Raw genomic sequence first — 27,511 nt, 5'->3', positions numbered from 1 at the left:
AGAATCAACCATTCCTTTGCTCCATCAGGTTTCCCACAGTTGAACTTCTCCAGTAGAACTGAAGGTACACAGGGTCCCTGACTTCACAGAACATTTCCCCAGCAAACATGGTTTTCTTCCCTGGCTTGTGCGCTGAAAAACAAAGATCTAACTAATAATTCCCTCCAGCTCCTCTTTTACTTCATGAGAAGCTTAGTTGAACCCTATCTTTAAACATCCTTCTCATAAGTATAGTGGAATGTTTATAAACAGAAAATATTCTCTCTCTGCTCCACTCTGCAGTGGGGTTGAGGAATATAATGTGCTTACTGGATCCCTTTCTCTTCTGTTCAGCAGTAGGCATACCAGCTCTATGCTTAGGTTGCTTGTCAAGCATTTATAAACTTTGGATAACTTTTCACAGGCCCTCAGTTTGCTTATATAATGATGCTACTGAAATCTAGCTTTCAGCTCAAAAACTTTTTGGTCAACTATTCTAGTTGACAGTTGCATCCATTTCAAGGCAGTCTTGGAGGCTGACTCCTTTTATCTATGCAGGTTGAAGGTTCTTAGTTGTTCACACTTTTGGTGTTCCCAAACATGAAAGCAGTGCTGCAGATAGAAGCAGCTATGTCAGTTTGATTTCTTCAACAGATAACTCAGCTCTTAATATTTATTCCTGTTGTGCTTGCAAAGTCACTAAGGAAAAACCGGTTTCAGTTAATTGAGTTTTAATTGTAGTTTATAGCTTTCTCTGTCTGAATATTGTACTGGCTCAATTGTTCTGATCTACATAAATCCAGACTGTATCTTGTCTTATGGAGATCTAAAGTTTGGCTGGGCTCATAGTTGTAGTCTCTGAAAGGTGGAATTAAGGCCAAAATATGAAGGCTGCTTTCTGTGCTGTTTTATAGGTCTAATTCTTCCTAAGATACATTCACTTTGGCAGGACCAAAAAAGTACTTCTAATTCCATGTAGGCTCAGCACTGACTTAGCATTTTGTGGTTACTAATGAAGAGGAATTGTACAGTGAGGAAAGGAACCGTTTCTTGACTTGGAAGCACATTCCATGAATCATGGAAGCTAAGTTATTTTCCTAACTTTAGGAAAGTAACAAGAAGCTTCATATTCTTGAGTATACACAGGTCCATACTGCAGTTAGTACTCTTCTTCTCCTGAAGTAAGAAAGTGATTTATGAGATGTGGGTCCTTAAGTGAAAGAAAACATACCCGGCTGCTGTGTAGGCCTGTAAAATTCCTGTGCCATCTCAATGGTGTGGGTTACAAGAGGAGAAGATGGAGCAGGCTAGCTGGCCCTCCCTTACTGGGGCTCAGCTGCCCCAAATACTTGTGATATTGAGGGTTATTTATGAGCTCGTCTGGACTGGGATTCACTGCCCTACACCCTCGTAGGTGAAGATTTGCAGGCAGAAAGTAGAAGCCCTCGTTAATCTTCCTGGTCTTGTTGAGGATTTCTTGCCGACTAGAGCTCCTGTTCGAGAATGGATTGGCCTTTTCCACTGAACTGCAATGGCTCAGATTAATATTAATCCCTTTAATGCTGCAGTTCATGATATAGTCATTAGGTGACTTGGAACTAATCCTATCCACCTAACTAGAGTGATTTATTAAATACACATAGAGATCCAGTCTGAATACTGCTAGACAGAATCAGCAGCAAATAATGTGTCTGTATTAATGCTGGTTGATTGGGGCACAATTGCAGGCTAGCTAGGAGAAATAAGGATAAAAGGAGGCTGAGCTCTTTTAACAGTGTTTGTCTACCCTGCCCTTCAATTTAGATGAAAAACTAAAAACTATTGTGAGAGTTTGTTTCAGGACAAGGAGTGTAAGTAATCTAGTTCTGGGCATGCAAATTCAAAAAAGAAACTACATATTTGATTTTAAAAAATTATTTATTTATTTATTTTTAGTGCCAGTCCTGGGGCTTGGGTACAGGTCCTGGGAGTTGTCCCTGAGCTCTTTGCTCAAGACCACATTTCTGCCACTTGAGTTACAGCTCTACATCAAGCTTTTTGGCAATTAATTAGAGATAACAGTCTCATGGACTTTCCTGCCCAGACTGGCTTTAAACCTCAGTCCTCAGTTCTTAGACTCCTGAATAACTAGAATTATAGGCGCGCGCGCGCGCGTGCGCGCGCGCACACACACACACACACACACACACACACACGACACCCAGTTATAGTTGAAAGTTTTAAAGAGAGGAGAAAATTCCTTAAGGATATCAATTATTTGAATGACTTTCCTTTTATACTTTTTCTTCCTTTAAGTTTTTATTTTGAGACAAGGTCTTGCTACATAGCACATGCTAGCCTCAAACTACTTCTTTCTTAGACTTTCTTCTTTTCGCCTTTCTTTGACTCTTGAGTACTTAGGATCACAGGAATTCAGCACCAGGTCAGCTTTAATTTTGAGTCACTATTAAAGGTGTGTGGTGCTGCATGCCTGTAATCTCAGCATTTAGGAGGTTGAGGCAGTATCATAAGTTAAAGGCCAGCTTTGTGTATACACACACACACACACACACACACACACACACACACACACACACACACACACACACACACACACACACACACACACACACACACACACACACACACACACACACACACACACACACACAGACTTTATTTTAAAAACACACACAAACAAAAAAGCTATTCAAATGAGCACCCTCTAGCTTCTCTGAGGTTCTTAGTAGATCATATAGGCCAGGACTAGTTACAATGATCTATCTAGTCTTCTCACTTGGCTTGAAGGCTTGAATTTTTCTTTTTTAAAGAGGCAATGATGTAGGGCTACCAGGCTTGCCATATAACAGTTCTCTGATATCCTTCCCAAGCTTGCAGAAGCATAATTTCTTTTGTAAATAATTGATCTTTATCATTTTCCTTTCTCAAACCTCCTTTTCTTCCCCCTCTTTGCTCTTTCGGCAGAGATGGCATTAATATGGAAAACATCTACCTAGCTGGCTTCGTTTAATCAGGCAAGTCTGACATTTGTGAAACCTCTCATTAACATTTTCCCCAAAGAGCAAAAAATGGCCTTCCTTCCAAATACAGCCACCTCAAAGTTTAGGCTGCTTTCTATCATCATTGGCAGGCTGTTCTCAGAGATGTTACTTCTCTAAAGTCTCACTCCTGGCCAACGGCCACTGGTCACATATGGAGAGACCTTCTGTTCAGGTGCTGTTCTAGTCCTTGTAAACATCACTATTTATCAATGTTTTTTCTGGAAGTGACAAGAAATGTTTGATAGGAAAGTTGGGGTATAGTTTTCTTAAGTACTTTAACCTGACCTTTTTTTGACTAATACAGACACATTGAATGTTACTATGTTCCTGATGTTCTAGGACATACTGTAACAGAAAAGAGGAGGCTTGTCCTTCTCTGCCTTCTAGGAGTTTATAGACTACATTTATCTATAAAGCAGAATATGCTACACCAAAGCAATAGCACACTATGGAAATACCAAGGAGGGGGAGATTAGTTCTAGTAGTAAGAAATCAAGGAGAGCTTTCTTTGTTGAAACTGAGAAGGTGAGAAGTAAGAGTCAGACCTAGATACTTTGGAAGGTCTTGGTTTTGTTATTACCATCAAAGCAGAGACATAGTATATCCTGAACCAGTGAATAAAAACTAACCTAGAAAAGAGATGTTCCCACATCACAGTGCAATTATGCTTCCTACTTTACTACAAGGTGGGAGTACTAATCCATTTCTGTTCTGTTCTGTTTTCTTTGTCATTCCTTTTATCTACTGTATTTCAAAGTGACATATAAATTTTGCATCGAAATGAGGGCAATAGCTGGTCCCTTGGCATTTCTGTGTTTATATCATACTTTTGAGATCAATTTATCTCCACTTTCCTTCTCTCTGATCTTTGACCTCTAGTTTTTAACTAGTACTGTTCAAGTAAAGATGTGTACAGCTTATACTTGGTAAGTTCAGTTGTCTTCTTCTTTTTTTGGGGGGGGGTCCGGTCATGGGGCCTGAACTCTGGGCCTGGGCACTGTCCCTCAGCTCTTCAGCTCAAGGCTAACGCTCTACCACTTGAACCACAGTGCCAATTCTAGTTTTTTTCTTTTTGCTTATGTAGTGCTGAGGAATCGAACCCAGGGCCTCATGCATGCAAGGCAAGCGCTTTGCCACTAAGCCAACTTCCCAGCCCTAGTTGTCTTCTTTTACTCTTTCTTTATACCCACGTCTATGACAATATCTGTGACTATTCAGTAAATGTTATGAACAAAGCCACCATTTAGGTGTCATGTGAGCCACAAATTTAAAACTATGGGGCTAAGCCAGGCACTGCTGGGATATTGAGGAGGCTGAGATCTGATGATCACTGTTTGAAGCTACCTTGCCTAGGCAGGAATGTCCATGAGACTCTAATCTCCAACTAACCACCAAAAAGCTGGAAGTGGAGCTATGATTCAACTGAACAAAGAAGCTCAGTGACAGCACCCAGGCCCTGAGTACTTCCCAGTACTATAAACAAATCACAAAAAGCAAGCCTATGGGCCTGGGGATGTAGCTTTGTGGTAGAACAAGTACTCATCACATGGAAGGCCTTGGGCTCTAGCCTCAAAACAGGAAGCATCAAATTGTAATTGTTTCAGTTTTTGTTTTTTTTTTTTTGTTCTTTGTCAGTCATGGGGCTTGAACTTTGGGCCTGGGCACTGTCCCTCAGCTCTTCAGCTCAAGGCTAGCACTCTGCCACTTGAGCCACCATGCTACTTCCAGTTTTCTGGTGGTTTATTGGAGATAAGGAGTCTAACAGACTTTCCTGCCCAGGCAGGCTTTGAACCTCGATCCTCAGATCTCAGCCTCCTGAGTAGCCACTGGCGCCCGACTGTTTCAGTTTTTTAAATGGTGGTACATACCTATAGTCCCAGCAATTTGTAAGGCTCAAGTAGGAGGATTGCTTGAACCTAGGAGTTTAGGGCCAATTTTGGCATATTGAATGAAACACTATCTTCAGAAAAAAGAAGGAAAAAAAAAAAGAGATGAAAACACATTTCACTCAACAAGTAGAAACACTTGGCATGCCAAGCAATGAAAAATCATAATCACAGGGCTGTTAGTGTGGCTCAGGTGGTAGGGCGCCTGCCAATGAGTAGAAAGTGTCGAATAGCAAGTTCTAGTTTGAGTCTTATCACCAACAAGAGGAAAAAAATCATAATCACTGAATTTTTAGAGCTATAAAGTTATCCTATCCAGAGAAAAGGTGAATATTTGAAGTTTGGCCATGGCCATATAAGCTAGTATAGTCTATAGGCAAGGACTAAGCATTATTTATCTTTGTATCTCCAGTGAATAGCTGGGTGTGGTGGTATGTTGCACCTGTCATCCCAGATACACAGGAAGTGTAGATAGGAGGATTATAGTCCAGACCAGCCTGGGGATAAACATTAAACTATTCAAAAAATAAAGAAAAAAGGGCCTGGGACATTGGGCTCAAATGGTAAAAGTGCCTGGACTAGAGTTAAACCCTAGTACCAAAACGTTTGTGGCTTAAAACATTTTATTATGTTTTACAATTTCATAGGTTGTCTAGGACCTAGCTAGGCAGTTCTTATGGTCTCACTTGGAATTTCTCTTGTGATTATAGTCAACTGTGGTTTTGATTTTCATATCTAGTACTATGTAATTTTTTTGGTCACCTTTGCCTTTTCCCTTTTTTATTTTGATTAGCTACCCTAGACTCTAATATCCATCTTTTATTCAGTCAGCTTCCAGTGCCAAATAGTTGTATTCATTGTCTTATTTATACAGAGATCTGGTTGAAGAGCGTAAAGAGAAAAAAAAATTGCAATGTTTCCGTCTTCCCATTTGTTCTCCTGGGTGAGACATAACTCTCATGGACAGAAATACAGAGTTCATTTGAGCACGAAATGCCAGACAAGTAGACAGGTGTAAATAGGCCTTGTTCTGAATTCTGCCTACTCTCCAGGAAGGACAGCCTCCCCCTCGCCTTCCCAACAGAAGTCTACCCCCTTCCTTTATTACTGTTTGTCCCAAGAGCTCCCTCCTGAACTGGTCCAAGTAAAAATCAGAGAGTAATATATTCCTTTTCTTTTTTTCACACAGTACATCTTTTACTCTGAGTTTTGTTAACCTCTGGCTTAAATATCCACCAAGCAAAGATGTATAGTCCCCCTCACTTCTCCCTCAGCTTAGTCTGAAGGAAGGCAGCAGGTGATGGAATGCATAAACGATGAGGGTGGGAGGCTGCAGAGGGAAAGAGTCTTTTCTCACACACTATGGATGTTGCTCAACCAAATGAGTGTGAAATTTAGTCAGAGCCACAGCATGTGTTCCAATTTTCCAGGGAATTTCCTCTTCCTAACTGTAGATTTAACCCTTTCTTCTGTGTAATGCCATGAACTACCACAGAATAGGAAATGGATTATGTGTAAGAAGTAGAAATGCCAAGGCTTCAAAGAGCTCCTTTGGGATCCAGGATTTCTAACTTATTTCTTGCCAAATGGCAATAGAAAAAAAGCATAGATTTTTTTTTTCTATGGCAAAATATGTATACTTAGATTCAAATCCAATCTTCAGCAAACTTGCCCTATAAGTGCTTGTGAGGATTAAATGTACAAGATGTTTAGTACAATGCATACCTTGCACAATGATATATACTTGATATATGTTTAGGGTTCTTTCTTCAGTTTTTCTTCTGTGTTTTCAAGATATCTACTCTTTCTTTTATCCCATGAAACATTGGGTTTGCCATGTTAGCAGCTTTTCACATCTTAATTTCTTAGCTCTAATCTATAAGTGTGTTGAAGTAATTATTTTTTACATGGTATGCAAAATCCCTTTGGATGCCCTTGTTAAGCTAAAAGACAGGTGGGTCTCTGTACAAGTACTGGGGAACACCACAGCCTTGCCTTCCCCAACTGATCCTGAAGGCCATATAAACTTCTAAGAGTTCAAAATTATGCAGTGTTAAAACCTAAAATAAGGGTGGGCATGATGGTTCATACCTGTAATCCTAACTACTCAGGAGGCAGAAACAGGATCGCAGTTTGAGAACAGCCCAGGCAAAGTAGCACTATACAAGCCATGGTTCAATCTCTAGTACAGAGTGGGGATTACTAAAGTGAAGTAGAAAGTTCACTAACTTCGTTGTATAGGGAAAGAACTGTGGGACAGAGAACATGATGTCTTGTGCAAGACCCCATACAGAGTAGTGCACCTATAGAATTAGAGTTCTGATTTGTATATTACTTCTGTATGCACAAGTTCTCTAGGTCTATTATATATGAACTTTCTTCTCTTTTTTTTTTTTTTTTTTTTTGGGTCCGGTCATGGGGCCTGAACTCTGGGCTTAGGCGCTGTCCCTCAGCTCTTCAGCTCAAGGCTAGGGCTCTACCACTTGAGCCACAGCACCACTTCCGGCTTTTTTCTTTTTGCTTATGTGGTGCTGAGGAATCGAACCCAGGGCCTCTGGCATGCAAGGCAAGCGCTCTACCACTGAGCCACCTTCCCAGCCCGAACTTTCTTCTTCTCAACTGAATCCTAATCATACTTTAGCAACAAGAAAGTAAATACCCTTTAAGGTGTGTTAATGATACTTCTTTGGGGAGGCTTCATTGAGAGTAGTATAAATTATAGTTGAAAATCTCTTCTTTCCTTAAAGATTGCTCAGGGGCACCGGGGTGGCAGCTCAGCTAGCTGTTGAGCCTCTCTGCTCCCAGGATGGTGAGTTGGGAAGTAAATTAGTTTTGTTCTGTCTTCATTCTAATGACAAGTAGAGGAGACTTACAACAAACAAACAAACAAAAAACCAGCTGTCTTTTTTTTTGTTGTTGTTGGTGCTAGGGATTGAACTGAGGGCTTCATGTATGCTGAACAAGCTATATCCTTCTGTTGTTTTTGTTGTTACTTTTTTCTTGAGATAAAATTGCCATATAATAATATATACAAGATTAGATAGGGGAAAATGGGGGAGGGGGAGAAGTGAGAGAAAAACGAGGGGGGATAACAATGTTCAAGAAATGTACTCATTACCTTATATATGTAACTATAGCCTCTTTGTACATCACCTTGACAATAAAATTAAATTTAAAAAAAGATTGGATGTTCATTTGGTAAAAGTTTTGCTAATTTGTAAATTACATAACTACCATCTTTTAAAAAAGATACAGTTGAGTATGGTGGGGCAGGCCTGTATTCCTAGCACTTGGGGGGCTGAGGCAGGGGATCACAAGTTCAAGACAGACTGGGTTCTATAATACAAATATGTCAAAAAAGAACTAAAGAATTAAAGAACATTTTTTCACTACTCTCTGAAGTTCCTTCATGCTCCCTTACCCATCCACACATACAGAAACCCATTTTCTGAGTCCTGTCACATAGGTTAGTTTTGAGATTTCATATGAATAGATTCATAGAGGGTATTTTTTTTTTGTACCTAACTTCTTTGTGCTTAGCACATTTTTGGAAGTCATCTGTGTTGTTGCATGAATTTTTTTTGTGTTGCATTTTTCTGATCCATATTCAAGTATATGGATATACCTAAAGAAAACATATCCATTCTTTTAACGGAAGACATTAGTTTGCTTTCAGATTTTTATTTTTACTGTTATTACTATAAATAGTCTAATACTATTTGTGAACAGTCTTTTTGAACATGTTTTAGTTTCTGTTGAATAAATACCTAAGAGTGGGCCAATAATATAACATATATTAAACTTTAAAAGAAATAGTTCTTCATCGTGGCTGTACCCCCAGCTCTATCTTTCTTTTGTGAGAATATTTGGCAAGAAAGAAGCCATGTCATCAGGGTCCCTGCTGTCAGAGCATAGTGGCCTGAAATGGACATTTAAAAAGCTGAAACAGGTGTTTGAAACCCTACTCCAGCTTCTCTATTTGGTGCCAACTCCCTGAGAGGCTAAGGCTTGGCCAGCAGAATTTGGGACTAATCAAATGGGGCTGGATTAGAGGCTTTTATGGAACATAGCTACATAATAGTGTATATACTATGGGCTATTAATGTTTGAAACAGGTGAGTGAACATTATCATGTAAGAGGGGCCCAGATACCTTTTTTCTTTTCTTCCCGTGCCAAAACTGAAGCTTAAACTCAGGGTCTAGGCACTGTCCCTGAGCTCTTTTGCTTAAAGTTAGTGCATTACCACTTGTACCACAGCTCTACTTCTGGCTGTTTATGGTTAATTGGAGATAAGAGACTCTTGGACTTTTCCTGCTGTTAGCTTTTTTTTTTTTTTTTTTTTGTCAGTCCTGGGGCTTGAACTCTGGGCCTGGGCACTGTCCCTAAGCTCTTCAGCTCAAGGCTAGAGGTCTACCACTTGAGCCACAGCGCCACTTCAGGTTTTCTGAGTGGTTTATTGGCGATAAGAGTCTCCTTTCCTGCCCAGGCAGGCTTTGAACTGCGATCCTCAGATCTCAGCCTCCTGAGCTAGGATTGCAGGCATGAAGCCACCATGCTGGGCTACCACTGGTGCCTGGTCCAAATTCTTTTTTTTTTTTTTTCTTTTGGTCAGTTATGGGGCCTGAACTCTGGGCCTGGGCACTGTCCCTCTGCTCTTCAGCTCCAGGCTAGCGCTCTACCACTTGAGCCACAGCACCACTTCCGGCTTTTTCTGCTTATGTGGTGCTGAGGAATTGAACCCAGGGCCTCATGCATGCAAGGCAAGCACTCTACCACTGAGCCACCCTCCCAGCCCCCAAATTCTTTCTGAGTAGGGAATAATTAGGCTATGTATCCCGTGAAAACCCTTCATATCTTCACTAGGAGCCATGGATGTATCTTTTCTTTTCAAATCTGTATATACAGTGGAGTCAGCATTACTTTTAGTAAAGATAATATTACCAATTGCTTTTAGCCAGGTAAGACTTAGTATCCTATGTACCAAATATTATGGAAAATAAATTAAACACTAATAAATTCTGACTTTAAACACTTCTATCTTACATAGGACTTGAGGAACTAATAATTCTCTCCTGTCAAGAGTTAAAGCAACCAGGTGCCGATGGCTCACGCCTGCAGTTCTAGCTACTCAGGAGGCTGAGATCTGAAGATCACGGTTCAAAACCAACCCAGTCAGGAATATCCTTGAGACTCTTATCTCCAATTAACCACCAGAAAACTGGAAGTGGTGCTGTGGCTCAAGTGGTAGAGCACTAGCCTTGAGCACGGAGAGGCTCAGGGACAGAGCCCAGGCTCTTGAGTTCCAGCCTCAGGACAGGCAAAACAAACAAACAAACAAATAAAAGCTGGGAAGTGGAGATTAGCTCACATGATAGCACCAATAAGAGCAGAAAAAAACAAACAAATGAAAGCATGAGGTGCTGAGTTCAAGCACCAGTACTAGCATGCATGTGTGTGTGCATGCACATCAGGAAATTGAAAGTTAGCCAGAGCAGCAGTTTCTCTAGTTATGCTTAGTGGAGTTGAAGTGTGATTTTCGAAGGACTGCCTCAACTGAAGATTTTAAAAGAATGGGGTTAATCAATCTTAGCTACTCAGGAGGCTGAGATCTGAAGATCGAGGTTCAAAGCCAACTCGAGCAGGAAAGTCCATGAGACTCTTATATCCAATTAACTACCAGAAAACCCAGAAGTGTCACTGTGGCTCAAGTGGTAGAATGCTCGTCTTGAGCTGAAGAGCTCAGGGACAGTGTCTAGGCCCAGAGTTCAAGATCCATGACCAACAACAAAAAAAAGGAATGGGTTCCAATTTCAAATGTCTTCTGGTATTGATTAGAAGAATGCTAAAAGAAGGCTGGGTGCTGGTGGTTCACACCTGTAATCCTAGCTACTCAGGAAGCCTAGATCTAAGGATTTCAGTTTTTAAAAGCCAGCGGGGGCATTCTGTCCATGAGACTAGACTCTTAGATACAATTAACCAGCAAAAAGCCAGAAGTTGAAGTGGTAAATCAATAGCCTTGAGAAAAATAACCAAGAAAGTGCAAGTCCCTGAGTTCAAACCCTAGTACCAGCAAAGTGTGTGTGTGTGTGTGTGTGTAACAGTTTTATTTCTTTGTAATTTATATACTGTTTTTTTTGTTGTTGTGGGTTTTGTTTTTGTTTTTATTTTTTTTTGTCAGTCTTGGGGTTTGAACTCTGGGTCTGGGTGCTGTCCCTGAGCTCTTCAGCTCAAGGTGAGTACTCTACCATTGGGCTACAGTGCCACTTCCGGTTTTCTGGTGGTTAATTGGATATCAGAGTCTCATGGACTTTCCTGCTGGGCTAGCTTTGAACTGTGATCCTCAGATCTTAGCCTCCTGAGTAGCTAGGATTATAGGTGTGAGCCACTGGTACCTGGCTGTTTTGTTTTGTTTTTTTTTTGTCGATCATGGGCTTGAACTCAGGGCCTGGGCCCTGTTCCTGAGCTCTTTGGCTCAAGGCTAGCACTCTACCACTTTGAGCCAATGTTCTACTTCCAGTTTTGAGTAATTAATTGGAGTTAACAATCACACTGGTACTTTTCTGCCCCAGGGTGCTTCAAACCATGATCCTCAGATCTCAGCCTCCTAAGTACCTAGGATTATATATATGTATATATATATTTTTTAGGGGGGCGGGGTTTGGTCATGGGGCCTGAACTCTGGGCCTGGGTGCTATCCCTCAGCTCTTCAGCTCAAGGCTAGCGCTCTACCACTTGAGCCACAGTGCCACTTCCGGCTTTTTTCTTTTTGCTTATGTGGTGCTGAGGAATCGAACCCAGTGCCTCATGTATGCAAGGCAAGCACTCTACCACTGAGCCACCTTCCCAGCCCAGTACCTAGGATTATAGATGTGAGCCTTCAGCACCTGGCATGCTGTTTTATTTTCTTGTCTAATTATAGGGATTAGGACTCCTATGAAAATGGATATCTTACCTTGTTCCTAGTTTTAGGATAAATACAATAAAATAGCATTTTGCTGTAAAGTATGATGTTAGCCATTGTTTTTATTGTTTCTTTCTTTTTTTTTTTTGGTACCATTACTAGAGCTTGAACTTAAGGCCCTTCCTTTCTTGTTCATAACTGGCACTCTGTGATTTTTTTTTTTTTTTTTTTTGGGCTGGTCATGGGGCCTGAACTCTGGGCCTGGGCGCTGTCCATCACCTCTTCAGCTCAAGGCTAGTGCTCTACTACTCGAGCCATAGCACCACTGCTGGCTTTTTCTGCTTATGTGGGGCTGAGGAATCCAACCCAGGGCCTCATGCATGCAAGGCAAGCACTCTACAACTGAGCCACCTTCCCAGCTCGGCACTCTGTGATTTGAGCCATGCCTCCAGTCATACCCATCAGTTTTCTGTAGATGTTTATTATCATGAATTGATGTTATCAAACACTTTTTTCATCTAATATCATATTTGTCTTCTATAGCATGTTGATATGTTAGAATAATTTGTTTTTGGATATTGAATCAGCCTTGTATTCTCAAACCTCATTTAGTCTTGGTATATTATTCTTTTTACATCTTTCTATATTTGATTTGTTAATCTACCTTTTAAATAAAAAAAGCTAATTATTATGGCTTTTGGATCAAGACTTGGGAGGCAAGCGTGATACCATACAGAAGCTTGTACAAAGTCCTATGGGGGATTGTCAGGTTATAGCCCTCATACAATATGTAATTCAGTCAGTGGATGACAGAGCCAGACATAGGATATCCACATTTTTAATCTGTCAATTTAGAATCTTTGGCTATTAAGATAGATTCATTAAGCTGGCCCCAGTGGCTCACATCTATAATCCTAGCTACTCAGGAGCTTGAGATCTGAGAATCACAGCTCGAAGCCAAGCAGACAGGAAAGTCTGTGAGATTCTTATCTCCAATTAAATCACAGAAAAAACTGGATGTTGTTCTGTTGCTCAAGTGATAGAGTGTTCGACTTGAACAATAAAAGGAGCTCAGAGACATGACCCAGGCCCAGAATTCAAGCCTCAGGACTGGCAACAAAATAAATAATTTTAAAAAATAGATTTATTCTAATACTTTCAGTTCATGAATCAAGACTTCGTAGAAATAATAGAAAACTAGAAGGGGATTGGAGGTATGGCTCAGGTGGTAGAGTGCCAGCCAAATGAGTAAAAGCAAATATCAGACACTGAGTTGGGAGTCCTGGTCAGACAAAAAATAAATAAAAACAACTAGGACTAGATGTTTTGAATGAGGCCACCATTTCTATCATCCTCAATCCCTCACTCCTCCAAAAAAGAAAATTATTGCTGGGCGCTTGTGGTTTATGCCTCTAATCTTAACTACTCCAGAGGGCTGAGATCTAAGGATTCTGGTTGAAAGCCAGTCTAAGAAGAAAAGTCTATGAGAATCTTTTTTTTTTTTTTTTTTGGGGGGGGGGGGTGTCCGGTCGTGGGGCCTGAACTCTGGGCCTGGGCGCTGTCCCTCAGTTCTTCAGCTCAAGGCTAGCGCTCTACCACTTGAGCCACAGCACCACTTCCGGCTTTTTTCTTTTTGCTTATGTGGTGCTGAGGAATCAAACTCAGGGCCTCAGGCATGCAAGGCAAGCCTCTACCTCTGAGCCCCTTCCCAGTCCACGCCAGGAGAATCTTATCTCCAATTAACCACCAAAATGCTGAAAGCGGAGGTGTGGCTCAAATGATAGAGTGGGGGCTGGGAAGGGGGCTTAGTGGTAGAGCACTTGCCTTGCATTCATGAGGCCCTGGGTTGATTTCTCAGCACCACATAAGCAGAAAAAGCTGGAAGTGATGCTATGGCTCAAGTGGTAGAGTGCTTGCCTTGAGCTGAAGAGGTGAGGGACAGCGCCCAGGCCCAGAGTTCAGGCCCCATGAATGACAAAAAAAAAAAGAAAGAAAGAGTGGCAACCTTGAGCAAATAAAGCTAAATGACAGCCTCTAGACCCTGTACTGGCATGGAAAGAGAGAATTTTTTTTTCTGTTATTTGGCTATTCATAATATTATGAGCCACACAAAATTATCAGTATAGACAGATGGGCTCTGTGCCCATCTTAAAGCATCTCAAAGCATTGTATATGTCCTGTCATGTATAAAATGATTTTGAAGTCTATATGTGACACATAGGTTGGACATTCTCCACCCCTGGATACAATTAACTTTCTCAAGACGCTTCTAAACAGGAATGGAGGTTTGCCCCCTAGGTTCAAATGCTGGTGCATCAGAGAAACTCGGACAAGAGCACTTCCTGCAGCTGCAGGTTGTGTTCCTAGCAGGGAATCTGTAAGGACATTACTGATTTAAGAGGTACTTCTTGGATATATGCAAGTGAAAAAGGGTGAGATGTTCAGGTAGACCTCTAAAATGGTGCTTCTCAAACTGTGATAAAGTGCCAGCTCCTTTTATCCCAGCCAGGGGCTGGGAAGGTGGCTCAGTGGTTGGTAGAGCGCTTGCCTTGCATGCCTGAGGCCCTGGGTTTGATTCCTTAGCACCACATAAGCAAGGGAAAAAAGCCGGAAGTGGCGCTGTGGCTCAAATGGTAGAGCACTAGCCTTGAGCTGAAGAGCTGAGGGACAGTGCCCAGGCCTAGAGTTCAAGCCCCACGACCAACAAAAAAATAAAAAGAGAAAAGAAAAGTAAATATGTCTACCAGTTAAAAATCATGTAACTAGCTAGTTGTAGAAACAGAATCAAGTCCAGATCCATCTGACTTCAAAAGCTGTGCTTCTAGCTCTTCTACTACTCTTATACACCAGTAGGCCACAACAGAAAGAATGTTTCTGGTGGTTTACTTTCTGTCTTGGCCTGACCAGAGACAGGATTTTAAGTTCTTGAGTTTTCATTAGAAGAGTGAGAGTTATTGCCTGAGTTCTTCAGAAGGAAAGTGTCATGATGTTGCTCATAGTAAGCAGGCTGAGTAGTTTCACAACCAAGGAGACATCTGACACTATAGCCAAGCAGCCAAAATTCCCGCCCTGGAAGACTGTCAACCTCAAGGCACAAACAGTCCAGTAAACAAACAGTGCAGATTAGGAAGAGGGGTAATCTGAAGGTGACTGGTTCGTATTGTAGAATTAGGGAAAAAAAAACAAGTCCAAGGAAGGGAAATGAATCCTTCAGTAGAGAATTCCTGGAGTTCAAGTTCAATTTCTAGACAGTGAGTGCCAAATTATAACAAAAATTACTTGTGGGTAGTCTCAAAGGCCTCTTCAACCCAAGGCTAGTGACCCCTTTGGAGATGTCACGGTGCTGTTCTGTTCGTTATTGGCTCAACATCAGTGGGCAGGGAACTGTGTTCCCTACATTATGATGTTCAAACAGAAGTTGCAAACTAGCCATTTATCAAAGAATCTGCCAGTGCCCCCCAAGTCTCCTGTCTTCTCAAATGATGAGTGTGACCTGACTAAAAGGTGCAATGAATCCTGACAGTTTTCTCTTTATGTCAGAGCTGCCACACTTTTTAGTAAACTCTATGAAAGGCCTCAATGTGTGGCCTCAAGCACTGCCCTTGGACAGAAAAGAACATCTCCTAGCCTACTCTCCTAGCAGCCACTCCTCTCCCAGGAGGCTGTGTTCTCCAGCCTGTAACAGCCTTTTCTCATTTGGCCAACATTGGGCTGGCACATTCCTGAGCCAAAATGCACACATAAGCTGCTTTCCCTGGTAGTGAAACTCTTCACTCCTGAGTGATTCTTATCGGGCAGTTGGGCATTCTCAATTGGATTACGCTGACAAGGAAAAAGGCCTGCGGTATATTATTTCAACACCATTTGGCTTTAGAAATGCCTGTCTCGACCCTTTTGCCCTCAGAGTCTACTTCTGCTCTCTTCTTGTTTCCTAGAGGGTCACCAGCCTGCCCCCAAAAGTCTTCATCCTGTAAATATTGGCCCATGTTCCTGGAGACAGAATGTCATCATTCACAAGATGGATCGAGTATAACAAACTAATAAGTCAAAACATGATAAAAACAGAAGTCTAGTATGTTTACTCCTCTTGACAGTTCTTTATCCAGTGGTATAGAATAAAGTTATTTGATCACAGAACCTTTTTGGGTTTTCTGTCTATCCTGGTACATTCTATTTTAGGAGCAAGTGTTAGGTCCTCACATTCTATTTTTCTGACTATGCTGTATTTAGGAATGTGTTTGGGTTTGTTTGTTTTTTTTCGGTCCAGTCGTGGGGCCTGAACTCTGGGCCTGGGCACTGTCCCTCAGCTCTTCAGCTCAGGGCTATTGCTCTACCACTTGAGCCACAGCGCCACTTCCGGCTTTTTCTTTTTGCTTAGGTGGTGCTGAGGAATCAAACCCAGGGCCTCATGCATGCAAGGCAAGCGCTCTACCACTGAGCCACCTTCCCAGCCCATTTCTCATTTTCTTTACAATAAAATTTAAATTAAAAAAGAAATACAGGGGCTGGGAAGGTAGCTCAGTGGTAGAACGCTTGCCTTGCATGCATGAGGCTTTGGGTTCGATTCCTCAGCACCACATAAGCAGAAAAAAAAAGCTGGAAGTGGCGCTGTGGCTCAAGTAGTAGATTGCTATCCTTGAGCTGAAGAGCTGAGCAACAGCGCCCAGGCCCAGAGTTCAGGCCCACGACCAGACCCCCCCCCCAAAAAAAAAAAAAAAGAGAAATGAATTTTCTTATAAAAGTCAGAGTGAGAACAATCTATAAATAGAGACTGTAGAGAGGAGCTATGGGTTTTTTTGACACTAGCTGACATCAAGAATAGTGGTCCAAAAACTCAAAACTTGGGGGAAAAAAAAAGAACAGTGGTCCAGTCAGCCGCTGGTGGCTCATGCCTGTTCTTAGCTGCTCAGGAGGTTGAGATCCAAGGATCACAATTCAATGCCATCTGGGGCAGAAAAGTCAATGAGACTCTTATCTCTTAATTAACCACAAAAAGCCAGAATTAGAGCTGTGGCTCAAGTGATACAGTGCTAGTCTTGAGAACAAAAGCTCAGAAACAATGCCCAGGCCTAGAGTTCAAGTCCCAGGACCAAAAAAAAAAAAAAAAGAGTAGTGATTCAAAGAATGAGCAAACTAAGCAAAGCTAGAGACCTAGATTATATGTCATACCTCTTATAACTTGAGTGTTATCTTGAACTATACATAGACAGGTGGGCATTTAGTCTTAGAAACTGATTGATTCCAGAGAAAATTGCCAAGACCAGGTCCCACAGATGTTACTTGCTAGCCTGGGCTTAGTACTAACCCATATAGGCCTTTGTACTCCTGCCCTGTACAGCAGGAGAAATAAAATAGGCTAGGCCTAGTCCTGGTTGTCACTAATTTTGTGACCTTGGGCAAAAAACACCTCACTTCTCTGAGTCATAGTTTCCTTATGCACTGGGATTTCCTGAGGAGGATAAAGCTAGTAATTTAACTAGATTCTCCCTTCCTTCCTTCCTTCCTTCCTTCCTTCCTTCCTTGCTTGCTTGCTTGCTTGCTTGCTTGCTTGCTTTCTTACGTTAGTGCTAGGGCCTCACACTTACTTGCTCAACATTTTTGTTCATGGCTAACATGCTGCTAATTGAGCCACACCTCCAGTCTAGCTTTTTGGCTAGATAATTGGAGATAGAGTCTCTTGGATATTTCTTCATTGGCTACCTTTAATCCTTGATCCTCATATCTCAGTTTCCTAAGTGAACATATGACCTCCTAAGAAACCTCTAAAGTGGCCAAGAAAGAAATTACATGCATTTATACTCTCTGGCTTGAATTCCTTATTGGGGTTTTGGCCATCTCTGTCTTTATAGCAGCTCAGCCTCTCCTGAGAGAGAAAATAGGAAGGGGGTATCTTTCACCAGGTATGGAATCCCTGATAGCATGTATCATAGCATAGTCTGAGGAACCCACTGTTTCCTTTAATAAATAAATATCTGCTCCTGGGCTGGGAATGTGGCTTAGCAGTAGAGTGCTTGCCTAGCATGCATGAAACCCTGGGTTCGATTCCTCAGTACCACATAAACAGAAAAAGCCAGAAGTGGTGCTGTGGCTCACGTGGTAGAGTGCTAGCCTTGAGCACAGAGAGGCACAAGGACAGTGCCCAGGGCCTGAGTTCAAACTCCACAATCAGCAAAAAATAAATAAATATCTCCTCCTGAAGTACTTATTTTTACTATCTCTTTCTTGGTAGGTGGGGCCAGCCTGGTCTTCCTGAGGTCAAAGTTAGCCTCTACTTTAGAAAGACTTGACAAGTGCTTAAAGGCAGCATAAGCAGAGGAAAATAGTTTCAAAACAAGATTTTGTCCAATATGATGCATCAATCCTGATTAGAATGAGAATGATTTACCACTTTGGACCTTCCTGTTAAATAGCTCGGTTAGCTGGCTGCTGGGACCTGTTTCTCACTTTTAGAATTATATTCCATTGCTCAGAAGAATAACCTTAAGGGGCTGGGAAGGTGGCTCAGTGGTAGAGCGCTTGCCTTGCATGCTCGAGGCCCTGGGTTCGATTCCTCAGCGCCACATAAGCAAAAAGAAAAAAGCCGGAAGTGGTGCTGTGGCTCAAGTGGTAGAGGACTAGCCTTGAGCTGAAGAGCTGAGGGACAGTGCCCAGGCCCAGAGTTCAGGCCCCACGACCGGACCCAAAAAAAAAAAAAAGAAGAACCTTAATTTGCCTTGGAAGTCAGCAAGTTACATATATGAAACACAGTTATCAAGCCAGGCATTGATGCACAGCTGTAATCTTAGCAATTCAGGCTGAGGCTGGAGGATTCTAGAATTTAAGGCTAGTGTGCTCAACATAGTGAGATCTCATGCCAAAGAAAAAATTTAGTTATTATTATAATTATTTTCTGGGTTCTGTTTGTTGCTGGTTCCACACTTCATGCTCTCACTCAGCTTATATGCTCACAGCTAGTGTTCTACCACTTGAGCCATGCTTCTAGCCTGGCTTTTGTTAATTAATTGGAGATGGAATCTCATGGACTTTTCTGTCTGGGCTAGCTTTGAACCATAATCCTCTAGGTCTCAGCCTCCTCTGTAGCTAAGATTACAGGTGTGAGCCACCAGTGCTAGCCTGCCTGGGTTATTCTATTCTCCAAATAACTCTGAGAAACAGTATCACTGTCTCTATGTTTATAAATAAGGAAACCAAGGCTATGAGACCACACAGTAGGTGAAATAGAATTTGAGCACACATCTTGTTAACTCCAAAGCTTGATGCTCTTAAACACTGCATTATATTCTTTTTTTTTTTTTGGTTGGTTGTGGGTCTTGAACTGAGGGCCTGAGCTTTTTTGCTCAATAATAGCATTCTAGAGCTAGGAAGATGGCTTAGTGGTAGAGCGCTTGCCTTGCATGCATGAGGCCCTGGGTTCGATTCCTCAGCACCACATAAGCAAAAAAGAATAAAGTCGGGAGTGGCGCTGTGGCTCAAGTGGTAAAGTGCTAGCCTTGAGCTGAAGAGCTGAGGGACAGTGCCCAAACCCAGAGTTCAGGCCCCACGACTGGACCAAAAAAAAGAATAGCACTTCTACCACTTTGAACCACAGTGCCACTTCTAGTTTTCTGGTGGTTAAATGGAGTCTCACGGACTTTCCTGCCTGAGCTGGCTTCAAACCCCAATCCTCAAATCTCAGCCTCCTGAGTACATAGGATTTCAGGCATGAGCTATCAGTGCCCAGCCGATGCATTATATTCTTATTATATCAAACTATGGCTCTATGGGTTTCCTAACTGTATGACTAAAATAGCAAATAAAAAGTTTGTTCTCTACCTTTGTTCCTCCTAACCGGTGGCTAACCACTGATTGTAGTGCTGTCACACAAATTAAGCATTAAGTTTGTCCAGGTTCATTCCTAATCCAAGAGGGAGAGTGAGGCCTCCTTAACAAGGCCAGCAGAGCTAAATGATGTCCATAGGGATTGGCCTCAAACATACATAGAGGCCTGAAGACAGACTGATCCATCTGTCTCACCGAGAGCACAGTTCAATGGGTATCAACTCTAAACACTAGTTCTCTTGCTTCTAGAGGAAATTGGCACATATTGAAGGAAGGCAATTAGGTTGTAACATACAAGCAAACTAGAGATGCTGTAGTTCTTCACTGTTTTGCTTTTTTCTGCATGCACTATACATGAACAAACCTAAACCTACCAGGCAATTTGAAAGCCCAGGAGAAATTACAAACTTTCACTGCTCTACTTTACAACAGAATAATTCACCCAAGCTTTATGCGTTCATTATACTTAGAGCAGCTTTTTCAACAAACTCCTTTTGCAGCCTCATTAAAAAAAAAAAAAAAAAGTTATTGTAAATGGCAACAAGAAGAGAAGATAGTTACAGGTTTATTATTAAATACTACCCTGTCAGGTCTTCTCTAGGAACCTTGAAGAGAAACAAAGAGGGAAATGAAGAAGAAAATTCAGAATTAATGTTAGGAAAGTCTATAGATGATAGATCAGCCCTGATAGGTCAGTAGCCAAAGCTATTGAAAAAGGATCAGAGGATTCCCCAGAGAGTATCAATTACAGGACTGCTGGGAAACCTCTCCCAGCCCTTTAAATATTCACATCTCTACTTATTCACCTTTCACCACCAGGCAGAAAGGGTTATTACAATAACACATAATCTATTCCTAGTGACACCAAGACTGAGTACTCTTAATTCTGATTGGGCTACCTCATGCTAATGGCTACAAGAACTTTATAGGGATATTTCCCATTTTACTGATGAGAAAAACAAAGGCCTCAAAACTGTAACAGATGGGGATAAGACAGCTACAGTTCCTAGAGTAGCTATTCTCTGAAAAGTCTCATAATACTTACCCTGAGAGGTGCCCAGAGAAACTTTGAAGACAGCTGAATCTGAACACATAAATCTGGAAGGGTTAGAAAACAACTGGGCCCAGCCAACATCTGTTCTCCCAACAATATCTGCCTATCTGTCTCAACTATACTTAATACAAAAGCTGCATTATTCTCGTAAAGTTGCATTCCAGAGCAGAGGGCAGAGTGAATGTTTTTATGTAGCCACATGCCTTCTTGTGATCGAGAGTGATCGTATAATAAAACACTTCATGCTCAATCAACTTACAAATAATGAGTGTTCTGTTACATGGCACTTAAAACACAGTTCAGAAAACCCCAGAAAGAAACAAGTAGTAACAAGGTCTGAGTCCTATGGGAGATTTCTACAGAAGAGAGATCCAAGAATGAATCCTCCAGCTTTTTTGTTGTTTTTGTTCTAGTACTGGGGCTTGAACTCAGGGCTTTCTGCTCTTACATAGTATGTTTTCATGGCATTCTAGCACTTGAGTCACACCTCAAGTCCAGCTGTTTGGCTGGCTAATTGGAGATAAAGCCTCTTGGACTTTGCTGCCTGGGTTACCTTCAAGTCTGGATCCTCAGATTTCCACCTTTTTTTTTTTTTTTGGGTCGGTTGTGGGTCTTAAGCTCTGGGCCTGGGCCCTGTCCCTTTCCTCTTCAACTCAAGGCTAGCGCTCTACCACTTGAGCCACAGTGCCACTTCCAGGTTTCTGGTGTTTTAATTGGAGATAAGAGTCTCATGGACTTTCCTGCCTGGGCTGGCTTTTTGGACTGCCATCCCCAGACCTCAGCCTCCTGAGTAGCTAGGATTACAGGCATGAGCCACTGGCATCTGGCATAGATCTCAGTTTCTTAAGTAGCTAGGATTACAGGTGTGAGTCACCAACACCTGGAGAGTCCTCTTCTAACTTATACTCCTAAATTCTAAAAAATCCAGATGTAATGGTACATCCTAGCACACAGACGACGTTGAAGCAAAAGGGTTACAAGTTCCAGACCAGGCTGAGCTCGGGTCTCACCTTGTCTAAAAAACAAAAAACTCAAGGAGAATTTGGTATTTAAGTTTCAACTTCAACACAATGGTATTACAACAATTTGACATCCATACACAAACACATGAACCCTGGCCTCACACACAAAAATTGAAATGGATCACAGTATAAAAAACATAAGTGTAAAATTGAAAACCTTTAGAAGAAAATAGGGAAAAAGCCAATTGCAGTCAAGTGTGGTAGTACATATCTGTTTGAGGCCAGCTTGGGCCACATGCAAGATCCAGGACAACCTGGACTACCTGGTGAGACCCTCTCTTACCTGAGTTGGGTGCAGGGCGCTGAGGGGGGGAGGCGGGGAGGGGGGATCACAAGTTGCTGGCAACTCATACTTACTCAAGAAGCTGCAACCTGGAAGATTGAGGTTCAAAGCCAGCCTGGGCAGAAAAAATCTGTAAGACTCTATCTCCATTTAGCCAGCAAAATGTTGGCCTGGAGGCCAAACAACAGCAAGAAAGCCAAGTGAGTCTGAGGACCTGAGTTCAAGTTCTAGTACAAGTACATACAGAAAAAAATTGTCAAGTCCTGAGATTAGTCCTGTGAATTTAGGCATTATTCCAAGCACAATCTGTAAAATAAATACTGTTAAATTCCACTTAATCAAAAGCTGAAATGTATCTATGAAAGATACTGTTAAAACAATGAAAAGAATAAGGCTTCAGACTCAGAGAAATATCTAAGTAATTCTATCACCAGTAAAGGACAATGCAGAATAGATTAATAAGTCTCTAAACTCAGCATTTAGCAATAAGAAGACTAAAGACTAAAGGCTTGAACAGGTACATTACCCAAAAGGATATATGAGTGATAAATAATCTTAGGGAAATATAATCTTAAACCACATGCAAGCAAAGTGACACATGGAAGCTATTCAGGAGGCTAAAATCTGAGGATCACAGTTCAAAGCCAGTCTTTAGAAAAGTCTGTAAGACTCTATCTCCAAAATAACCAGTAAACAGCCGGTGGCTCACGCCTGTAATCCTAGCTACTCAGGAGGCTGAGATTTGAGGATCGTGGTTCAAAGCCAGCCTGGGCAGGAAAGTCCATGAGACTCCTATCTCCAATAAACCACTAGGAAATCGGAAGTGGCGCTGTAGCTCAAGTGGTAGAGCGCTTGCCTTGAGCTGAAGAGCTGAGGGACAGCGCCCACGCCCAGAGTTCAAGCCCCACGACCAAAATAACCAGCAAACAGTTGGGCTTGAGGTGTGGCTCAAGGAGCAAAGTGCCAACTATGGGCAAGTGAGCCAAGCAAGTGAGCCCCAAGTTCAATTGCTGTACTGGTAAAATAAGTAAATAAATGTTAGAGATACTACTCTTTACCTATATGAATGGCTTTTATAAAAATAGTGAAGATGCCATATGAGAGCAGCATAAACTCCACAAACGATGATCAAAAGGGGAATGGATGGGAGAGAACTGTGCATAGGGGAACAGCAGTGAGAAGATAAAAAAGACTGAATATGGGCTGGGAAGATGGCTTAGTGGTAGAGTGCTTGCCTTGCATGCCTGAGGCCCTGGGTTTGATTCCTCAGCACCACATAAGCAAAAAGAAAAAAGCTGGAAGTGGCACTGTGGCTCAGTGGGAGAGCGCTAGCCTTGAGCTGACGAGCTAAGGGACAGCACCCAGGCCCAGAGTTCAGGCCCTACGACCAGACCAAAAAAAAAAAAAAGACTAAATAGACTATTTGCAACTGTGAACAAGGAACAGGGAAACCTGTTGGGGACAGTTTCTTAGAGGGAGGAGAGCTGGGAAGTATGTTAAAAGTGGTGAAATTGATTGAGAATATAGTCTTAACCTATGGAGATATACAATGAAATTCCTCCCCATAAATGATATAAGCCAATATATATCTATATCTATCTATCTATCTATCTATCTATTTATTTATTTATTTAAAACCTGAAAATATAAACTGGAATAGCCAGGTGCTGGTCCTTCACGCCTATAATCTTAGCTGCTCAGGAGGCTGAGATCTGAGGATCATGGTTTAAAGCCAGCCCAGGCAGGAAAGCTGGTGAGATTCTTTTTTTTTTTTTTTTTTTTTTGGGTCCGGTCATGGGGCCTGAACTCTGGGCTTGGGCGCTGTCCCTCAGCTCTTCAGCTCAAGGCTAGCGCTCTACCACTTGAGCCACAGCGCCACTTCCGGCTTTTTTCTTTTTGCTTATGTGGTGCTGAGGAATCGAACCCAGGGCCTCATGCATGCAAAGCAAGCACTCTACCACTGAGCCACCTTCCCAGCCCCGCTGGTGAGATTCTTATCTCCAATAAAACACTCAGAAAATCTGAAGTGGCTCTGTGGCTCAAGTGGTAGAGTGCTAGCCTTGAGCTGAAGAGCTGAGGGACAGTGCCCAGGCCGAGTTCAAGCCCCACAATTGACCCATAACAATCAAACAAAAAACCCCAAACAGGGGAAGATGTGGAGAAACTAGAATTCTTGGAATGCAAAGAACTCTGGAAAACAGCTTGTCTGTAAAGCCAGAAATCCCATTTCTGTACACTTGCCCTAGAGAAATGAAAACCTGTATTAACACACAAAAAAGTATACAAATGTTTATAACAGTTTATTCATAATTGCCCCAAACTAGAGAATGGATTAAAACAACAAAGAACTATGGGCACGTGCATGCAATAGAATACTACTCAGCAGTATAAAGGAACAAACTACTGATCTCTGTCCAGGCAAGAGCTTGGACAAATCTCAGAAGCATCTTGTTAAGTGAAAGAAGCCAGCCTCAGAAGATTACTAACTGTATGATTCCATTCACAAGTGTCTTAATAAAACTGGTGATGGGAATAGATCAGTACTTGCCAGGGGTTAGCAGTGTCAGAGAGGTATGAGTGTAATGAGAGGGTGTAGGGAGTTTTCTGGACAAATTGTTCTATGTCCTGTTTGTGGTGGTAGTTACACAAAAGAGTGTTACCAAATTAACAATGAAACAACAAAAACAAAAGGCAGGAGGACTCCTGTAAATAGAACTAGGTTCGAGACCAACCTGTACAATCTAATGAGACTCTTTGTCTGTGTGTGCCCATCGTGGGGCTTGAAGTCAGGGCCTAGTCACTGTCCCTGAGCCTTTCTGTTCAAGGCTAGCGCTCTACCAGTTAAGCCACAGCTTTTTGGTGGTTAACTGGAGATTAAGAATCTCACGGACTTTCCTGCCTAAACTGGCTGTGAATCATGATCCTCAGATTTCAACCTTCTGAGTAGCTAAGATTACAGATGTGAGCCACCAGCAACCTGCTCTGAGATGAGACCCTGTTTTGTTTTGTTTTTGGTGGTCCTGGGGCTTGAACTCAGGGCCTGGGTACTGTCCCTGAGCTTCTTTTGCTTAAGGCTAGCACCCTACCACTTAAGCCACAGCACCACTTCTGGCATTTTCTGTTTATGTGGTACTGAGGAATCAAACCCGGGCTTCATACATGCCAGGCAAGCACTCTACCACTAAGCCACATTCCCAGTTTTTGGGTTTTTTTTTTTGTTTTTTTTTTGTGTTTAGCAATATATATTTTTTTTTTTTATTGTAAAGCCCAGTTTTTGTTTTTAAAAGGCTGAATACATATGGACCTGGTGTAAAATTGCCCTAGTCTTTCACATGAAGACAAGAAACAAGTTGTTTCAACTAGATAAAAACCCAGAAAATCTGGGACTGGGAAGGTGGCTCAGTGGTAGAGCGCTTGCCTTGCATGCCTGAGGGCCCTGGGTTCAATTCCTCAGCACCACATAAGCAAAAAGAAAAAAAGCCGGAAGTGGTGATGTGGCTCAAGTGGTAGAGCGCTAGCCTTCAGCTGAAGAGCTGAGGGACAGCGCCCAGACCCCACGACCAGACTCCCCCCCCCCCAAAAAAAAAGAAAACCCAGAAAATAGATTTCTCTCCCCGTGTTTGTGTGTGTGTGTGTGTACACATGGGTGCGCACGCTCATGTGCACGCTCATGTGCACAGGTGCCAGTACTGGCACTTGAACTCAGGGCCTGGGCACTGTCCTTGAGCTTTTTCCACTCAGGGTTGACATTCTATCACTTGAGTTATAGCTTTACTTCCGGCCTTTTTGGTGGCTAAATGAAGGTAAGAATCTCATGGAATTTCTGTCCTTACTGCTTTAAGCCATGGGGTTTGAAGATCTCACTTACAGGTATGAGCCACCAGCACCCAGTTTCTCTCCTCGTTCCTTTTTTTGATCAGTCAATGTGCTTGAACTCAGGGCCTGGGTACTGTCCCTGAGCTTTTTCTACTCAAAGCTAGTACTTTACCACTTTGAGCCACAGGGCCAGATTTCTGGTGGTGAACTAGAGATGAGTCTTATGTGGGCTGTGATTAGCTCAGTGGAAAGCACTTGCCTAGCAAGTGTAATGTCCTGGGTTCAATCCCCAATACCAAAGAAGAAAACAAGATTAGAGAGAGAGAGAGTCTCACACAAACTTACAAACTTTCCTGCCTGGCTGGCTTTGATCTCAGCTTTCTGAGTAGTTAGGATTATAGATGGGAGACACCAGTGCCTGGCTTTTCTCTTCCCATTCTAAACCTAGCTTCTCTCCCCATTTTTTTTTTTTTTTTTTTGGTTGGTTGTGGGGCCTGAACTCGTCCTGGGCGCTGTCCCTCAGTTCAAGGCTCAAGGTTATCGCTCTACTACTTGAGCCACAGCTCCATTTCCGGCTTTTTCTGCTTATGTGGTGCTGAGGAATCAACCCCAGGGCTTCATGCATGCAAGGTGAGCACTCTACCACTGAGCCACCTTACCAGCCCCTTCTTTCCCCATTCTTAAGTATTTTTTTTCACCTGAACATATGTATCATATATACCAAACATTATATGACCGACCAACCTGTACATAAGATACTTGTGTTAATGTTTTGTGTGTGTGTATGCATACGCACCAGTCCTGGGGCTTGAACTCAGGGCCTGGGTACTGTCCTTGAGCTTCCTTTGCTCAAGGCTAGCACTCTACCACTTGAGCCACAGCACCATTTCTGGCCTTTTCTCTTTATGTGGTACTGAGGAATTGAACCCAGGGCTTCATGCATGCAAGGCAAGCACTCTACCACTAAGCCACATTCACAGCCTGTGTTAATGTTTTAAATACACACACACACACACACACACACACACACACACACACACACACACACACACACACACACACACACACACACACACACACACACACACACACACACACACACACACACGGGCTGGAGGAGAGTGGGAAGGGTACGCAAGTGGTAAAGTGCCTACCTAGCAAATGTCCTGAGTTCAAACTCTAGTACCAGAAGAGAGAGAAAAATAGACTTAGAGATAAATAGATTGAGAGATAGAATATCTGTTTTCACCAACCCATTCTATTTCTCTGCAAATTGTATATATCTCTGAATAGACAATGCAAAGGTGAGAGGCAGACTTTTTTTTGCCGGTCCTGGCGCTTGAACTCTGGCCCTGGAAGCTATCTCTGAGCTTCTTTTACTCAAGGCTAGCCCTCTACCACTTGAGCCTCAGTGCCACTTCCAACTGTATCTAAATAGTTTATTGGAGATAAGAGTCTCAGGGACTTTTCCACTTTGGGCTGGCTTTGAACTGTGACCTTCAGATCTCAGCCTCCTTAGTAGCTAGGATTATAGGCCTGAGCCTTTGCACCCAGCTAAGAGACAGGTTTTATACAGCTGCTGTGATCACTATACTGACAGGTGTGGAAAATACTACCCAGCCTGCCAATTAAAGCATTAATCTGGGAAACAATAGAGCCCCGGGAATGTTTAGGGGGGGGGGGGGGGGGTGAGAGAGGTGGTGGGAATTA

The 27,511-nt window shown here is 42.3% G+C and overlaps 1 protein-coding gene across 9 annotated transcripts in view; it reads left to right on the top strand.

Annotated features, from left to right (window-relative positions):
* Gbf1 (golgi brefeldin A resistant guanine nucleotide exchange factor 1) overlaps positions 1–27,511 on the top strand; it is a 139,015-nt gene that overhangs the window by 69,453 nt on the left and 42,051 nt on the right. The gene's annotated exons all lie outside the window — the stretch shown is intronic.

The sequence above is a fragment of the Dipodomys spectabilis genome, unplaced genomic scaffold, assembly GCF_019054845.1.
Source record: "Dipodomys spectabilis isolate Male_0828 unplaced genomic scaffold, ASM1905484v1 ptg000125l, whole genome shotgun sequence".
In the NCBI taxonomy this organism is placed as follows: Eukaryota; Metazoa; Chordata; class Mammalia; order Rodentia; family Heteromyidae; genus Dipodomys; species Dipodomys spectabilis.
Note: the sequence above shows the minus strand (reverse complement) of the source record. Positions and strands in the feature narration are given on the sequence as shown.